Source organism: Herpailurus yagouaroundi, unplaced genomic scaffold (genome assembly GCF_014898765.1).
Source record: "Herpailurus yagouaroundi ecotype Mexico unplaced genomic scaffold, PumYag 162, whole genome shotgun sequence".
In the NCBI taxonomy this organism is placed as follows: domain Eukaryota; kingdom Metazoa; phylum Chordata; class Mammalia; order Carnivora; family Felidae; genus Herpailurus; species Herpailurus yagouaroundi.
In genome coordinates, this window is record NW_024412403.1 from 64115577 (window position 1) to 64122086 (window position 6510).

Here is a 6510-nt window from a genome sequence, read left to right on the forward strand (position 1 = left end):
CAAAAAGAATCTACAGCAAAGCCTATGTTGAGGGGTAAATGATACATAGCCAGGTATCCAGCACAGTGGGGAAGAGCCCGGCTTAGTAGGCATAGTTCAGGGCTCCACACCTACCTCCACCACTCTACCTGTGTGTGAGTGCCCTTCAACAAGTCCCCCACCTTGCTAAGCCTCCGTTCCATCATGTATAAAATTGAGTCAATGGTCCCTATCTCATGGGTTGCTGGATCTGACAAGTTGTAAGTAGTATACGCTAGTTGTTGCCATTATTAAGACAATAAATAGAAATAAATGCAAAGCCAAGTGAAGAAAGGAGGAATCTGCCCAGAAAAGACCTCTCTGAATCACAGCATATTTTCATAGGACATGTCACCCAATAAGTATAAGTATAAGCAGCTATACATTTATATTGTGTTCCTAACATAAAAATCTTCATTTCATACTGAGTAATTAGCAGCAAGGTTATTGCAGTAACATTCCTCTAGAAGGATCCTTCTCTCCTGTATTTCTGAAAAATAAATAAGTAAACTGTGTGTCTGATTAAAAACTCTTATCGCTTCACACAACAGACACCAGTTTGATTTCTCCTTTTAACTTCAGTGAGGTCACACTCCTGTGTTTGTGACATAGCAGCGGGTTGCCATGGAGATGATAGCTTTATCAGCAACTCTGCTTTGCAATGACTTCACAGCAAGGTTACCAAGAAGCAGATGGGCTGTGAAGGAGACAAACCCCCTTGTCTAAACACAAATAGCATTGATAATTAATTAGCTGAAGCAGCAGGGGAAATTATGAAAATGTGTGAAAGGTAAAAGGATTTCTATTTATTACAGATTTGATAGTTTTATTCCTCTTGCCAGAGGAAAATCACATCTCTCCCCCTTTGGGAATATTGCATGGTCTACTGAATAAATGTGGCACTAACTGGTTTGAGTATGCTGGGTTTCACTCTCTAGACCCCTAGATTTCTTGGTCAAAGTAACAAAATAAGTTATCTTTTATGATGGTCCAAAAAAGAGACTGTTAAACAAAACAACCTCAGATTATTAAGATAATTAAAGGATCACACTATCAACATACTTAGACTTCTAAAGGCCCTATTTGAACATACCAATCCTCTCTTTGAAAAGGCTTCTGCAGATAAAGGTGCTTGTATTAATTTTCTAGGGCTGTAATAGAATGACAGTCACACACAAACTGGGTGACCCCACAGAAAGCTCTGGGGGATACAAGTCTAGGACAAAGGTCTGGTTTCTTCTGGGGCCTCTCTTCTGGACTTGGAGACAGTTGCCTTCTTTTCCTTTGGGCACACATATTCCTGGTATCTCCTAGTGTCTTCACAAGGTCGTTTCTTTGGGGCACACACATTCCTGGTGTCTCCCTGTGTGTCATAACTTCCTTTAAAAATTTTTTTTTTGTTTATTTATTTTTTGAGAGAGAGAGAGGGACAGAGACAGAGCACGAGTGGGGGAGGGGTAGAGAGAGAGGGAGACACACAATCTGAAGCAGGCTCCAGGCTCTCAGCTGTCAGCACAGAACCTGACTCGGGGCTCAAACTCAGGAACTGCCACATCATGACCCGAGCCGAAGTCAGATGTTTAACCGACTGAGCCACCCAGGTGTCCCATAACTTCCTTTTCTTACAAGGAAAAGGAATCTGGGATCCTTTGCAGTCTGGGATCAGCACCCACCCTAACAGCCTCATTTTCATTTATTCACCTCTTTAAAGGCCCTGTCTCTAATTACAGTCAAATCCCGAGGTACTGGGGATTAGGGCTTCAACATAGAATTTGAGAGGGACACAATTCAGCCCACACCAGTCCTACTTTATCATTTGGATAATACAATTAGACAGCACTGTATACAAAGTCTTCCCTAACCAGATCTCCACCTCTTTTATAGCATTTACCTTCAGAAGTATCACTATAAGCAGTGTATAGGGGGAAGACACCAGATTATTAGAAGTTCTAAAAATACCCCATGCATCTTGATGCTCTACCTTTGCCACCTCTCCTCATCTTCCTTGCAAACTTTTGCTCAGCCTCTTTTCAGCGAACACCTCCTCTCTGACTCCTGGCCCCCTCTGGTAGAGTTAATAATCCTTTCCTCCTCTGTCCTTTGCACATAGCTTACTGGGGTGCTTCACATTGGGCTAATCATATGCTGATGCAAGTGTGTTTCTCCTAGGACATGGCGAAAGCAAGAGAAAGTGGTGAAAGGCAGACACCCATATTTAACTTGGTACACAGTGCTTTGAAATGTTTTCTGTATGCTTGGAAATAAAGCACTCAAAAGTATAAGAAAAAAAAAGGAATAAAAGACAGTTTATGATGAAAAGAAAACAAAACAAAACCTCCCCAAACACAAACCTGTCCTTGAGAACCTTGCAAAAGGCATGGGTAGATAGATATATGTACAGAAGCTTTTTTCTCTCAAATGCAGGGAAACTACGTGTTTGGGCTGTTTCAAGAACATATTTTGACTGAGCTTTTAACTCATGATCTGTCATCGTGTAAGGGGCACCAGCCCCTATGATGCCTCCTCCACACAGGAGTTGGGGTTTGAGCCTCACCTCTTCCTCCCATGATAGGCACCTAAGAGAGCACCTGTCATAAGAAGAGCTGTCTTTGCCACCAGTGAGAGTCAGGAGTAGACTCTTTGTTCCACCATTCTATCCATAGCTCCTACTGTGTGCAGAGACAAGAATTAGGGGTCACCTCCTTTTTTGTTCATTCATACTTCCAGTGCTACAGAGCTGCATTAGCTCCAGGACCTTTTGGGGTTCTGAAGAACGGCAGATGGCTGGAGTTGGTCCTGGTGCCCTGCCTCATCAACGGGATGAGAGGAACGCTGCTCTAACTTATGTGGCCTGCTATGTTAAAGTGGCATGTCATGTTTCAAAAAGCAGATGAGGGTCCCTCTTACAATGTCCTATACGCACAGATTAGAAAGAGACCATTTTGACAAAATCAGTCCCAAGTACAAATTTGTACTCTTCAGTCCTTGATTATTTGATCCCTAGGTTTTGAACCTTGGTCACTTCAAAGAAAATTGGCTCCATGTGCCATCCTCAACTCATTTTGAGTTTTTCTTCATTGCCCTTTAGCACTCAGGCAAACACAGCTCAAAGATTTTTTTCCCTCACGTTTTTCTGCCCCAGCTTAAATATTTCATTTATAATATATGCAAATGGCTGCATATAGTTGACCTACAATAAATGTTAACTGAATAGTCGATTAAAATATTGTTTCTTCTATTATTCTTGCATTAATTGTGATCCTGCTTCTGAAGTTATAGCTAAATTACAGGCGTCATCCAATTGATGGGATTTGGGAAAGGGTATAAATACCCTCCCTGATGTCCCCGATGTCCCTGAAATTACACTATGTATCCTTAGCTTGGCCTTACATAGCAGCCGAGAATCTTCAACCACAGCATCATAGAGCTTTAGTTGTAAAAATGACTTTGCAGACATGCGTCCTTGCCCAGGGACTCCGAACACCTAGGTCCTTGAGATATTTTTACTAATCAGCTCATATTCATCTAAGATGAGACTACATGGTTTAACATGTTTTAGTTAAAATATCATCCTCTTCACTTTGAACTGGAATAGGAACTCAGTGTGTTAAAACATCTTGCTATCAAAAACATCTGAAGCTATGGGGCGCCTGGGTGGCTCAGTCGGTTAAGCCTCCGACCGGCTCAGGTCACGATCTCGCAGTCCGTGAGTTCGAGCCCCGCGTTGGGCTCTGTGCTGACAGCTCAGAGCCTGGAGCCTGTTTCAGATTCTGTGTCTCCCTCTCTCTGACCCTCCCCCGTTCATGCTCTGTCTCTCATTGTCTCAAAAATAAATAAACGTTAAAAAAAATTAAAAAAAGAAACATCTGAAGCTATAATTGATAGTTGTATCTTCAGTTAAAAATAGGAGGACAAGTTAATTATTACATGATTAATACAATATTTTTGATATGAAAATATTCCCAAATGTAGGACCTTGATTAAAAAACAAACACACACAAAAAACAAAACAACACAAAACACAGAACAAAAACATAACAACATGAACTTGGTAGTGAAAGGTTAAGAGTCCATATTCTAAAACTTCACAAAATAAAATAATGATGATGATGAATGTTTAGTAAATACTTGGTATGTTCAAGTCACTGAGTGAATATAATTTAATTACCCCTGCCTCAAAAAAGTTTTTTTTTTTAAAACCCAAAACTTGGAGAATAGAATTATTATTTTTCTCTACCCTACTAATGAAAAATACTTAATATTTGGCTCAGAGAGGTTATATGACTTTAGTAGATGCTATGGTAATATAAATCATTCTAATTTTTCAAGTAGTTGCCATACATCCCTGCTATTTTATTCTTTTTGCCACGTTGTTTTAGAATTGTGTTTTAAGGAGGTATGAATACATTATCCATCCCTTCCATTCATCTATAGAGTCCACTTGCTAGGTGAAATCTCTGATGAAAGCAGTTTTTTCCTTTGTGAGTAAAGACAGCAGGACATAGCTCTCAATGTAGGACCCTGGCCCCCTTTCACCATCTCATATGAAACATCCCCTGTCATCTGCCTTCTCGGTAGAAGATACCTTGGGGGAGATGATGTATAATTACTTGTCTGGTGGGGTTTTAAATTATGTGAATAACTGTCTATCTGCAAGAAGAGGGTAGCCATCTATTCTTTCCTCAGTCAGTAGATGATAAGAACTTTGGGAAGTGAGAACTTTGAGATGGTTTAAAATGAATGCCCTAGAGATCAAATGATTTATGTCCACTATCTGATTTTCTCTGAGAAAATGACTAATTTCCCAAGCCTGCAAAGAAAATGAAATAAACAAGAAATGTTACAAATGAAGCTAAAAACACTCTAGAATCAAAAAGGATATGTTCAGTGTGAGCTGACTGTCCCACCTTTAACCCTTCCCTCTGTGGGTGAATGTTAGTAAAAGGAGGATAAAAACCCAAACCACATCTAGCCTATTAGCTGGGTAATTTGATTTTCATGTATTTGTAAGCTGGCAAGGCATGCTTGCCTGTCTGTGCGTGTAAGCACTGAGTTTGGCAATTAACCCTGTTCCCGTAAGCAATCAAACGTGTGTTTTTGCTGAGACCTCACTCAAAGCACCTCAGAGGGGGCACTATGTTGATGATCTGTACTGGACCTAATGTTCAAGTATGAAGGAGAGCAGGCAGGAAGATGTGGGCTTTCTTCTCACAAATGTCTTTACATATATTACTAATTGGATAGATCAGGAAAACTAAGTTGTTGGAGGGGTTATTGGAATGGTAATGTGTGAGATGCAAAGAAATACGAAAAAACAGAAACTTAGAAAAACATACTAGTTAGCATGTGGAACATTACAAAGATTCTTTTGGTCACAAAGAAAAGCACTTGCATCTTCTTTCAGGATGTGAACCCAAATCTGACGTCTCAAGGGAGATTTGGAGTGTCTCCCCAGAGTCCCCTCTCTCAGCTGTCATCTGGTTGATAACAATTGATCTCTGTTACAGGTTTATGCTGAAATGCATTATATTTTTGTGGCTGAAATCCAAGGGGGCACTGAGGGTCCCTGGAAAAAGGGACATGCTGAGATTTGTCCCCATTCCTGCTAGTGTTCTTTCCTGAGTGATGCCTTTACTGTTCCCTGGTTCTTATTAGGGATGGGAAGATGGGCAGGAGACTCACAGTTAGCAAGAGTCTCTGCCTTCTGATTTCTCCACCTCAAACAAGTTCATAAAATTTCCCTATCCCACAACTTATGTCAGGATCATGGAATGTCAAAGTCTTTGAAGGGATGCATTGTATACATGTGTAGTTTTTTTTCCTCATTGAAAATTGAGAAAGAAAGGACCAGATGTTGTTCCCTTCCTTGTTATTTCCACAGGAATGGAAGAATCCTCTTTTTGACTTCCTTGCTGGTTGTGATCATCAATAAAGCACCAGTATTAAAGAGATAACTATCCCTGTCCTTATTTTCCTACTCACTCCCACTCTTATCAAATCAAGATACAGATTAAATTGTGTTACATTATATATTTAAAAAAAATTTTTTTTCAACGTTTATTTATTTTTGGGACAGAGAGAGACAGAGCATGAACGGGGGAGGGGCAGAGAGAGAGGGAGACACAGAATCGGAAACAGGCTCCAGGCTCCGAGCCATCAGCCCAGAGCCCGACGCGGGGCTCGAACTCCCGGACCGCGAGATCGTGACCTGGCTGAAGTCGGACGCTCAACCGACTGCGCCACCCAGGCGCCCCAACATTATATATTTTAATATCTATCTGCTTCCTATCAACCTATTTGAGAGACATAGAGTGAGAAGGTGAGGAGCAGAGAGAGAGAGAGACAGTATCTGAAGCAGGTTGCAGGCTCTGAGCTGTCAGCACAGAGCCTGATGCAGGGCTTGAACCCATAAGCCGTGAGATCATGACCTGAGCTGAAGTTGGAAGCTTAACTGACTGAGCCAACCAGGTGCCCCAAAATCTGTCTCTTATA

General features: G+C 41.1%; 1 long non-coding RNA gene across 1 annotated transcript; it reads left to right on the forward strand.

Moving 5' to 3' along the window:
- Nucleotides 1–498: 498 nt before the first annotated feature.
- LOC121035812 (uncharacterized) lies at nt 499–5967 on the forward strand. Its single transcript, XR_005793084.1, has 2 exons — nt 499–808; nt 5900–5967. It is a non-coding gene; the product is annotated as an uncharacterized LOC121035812 (long non-coding RNA).
- Nucleotides 5968–6510: the final 543 nt, after the last annotated feature.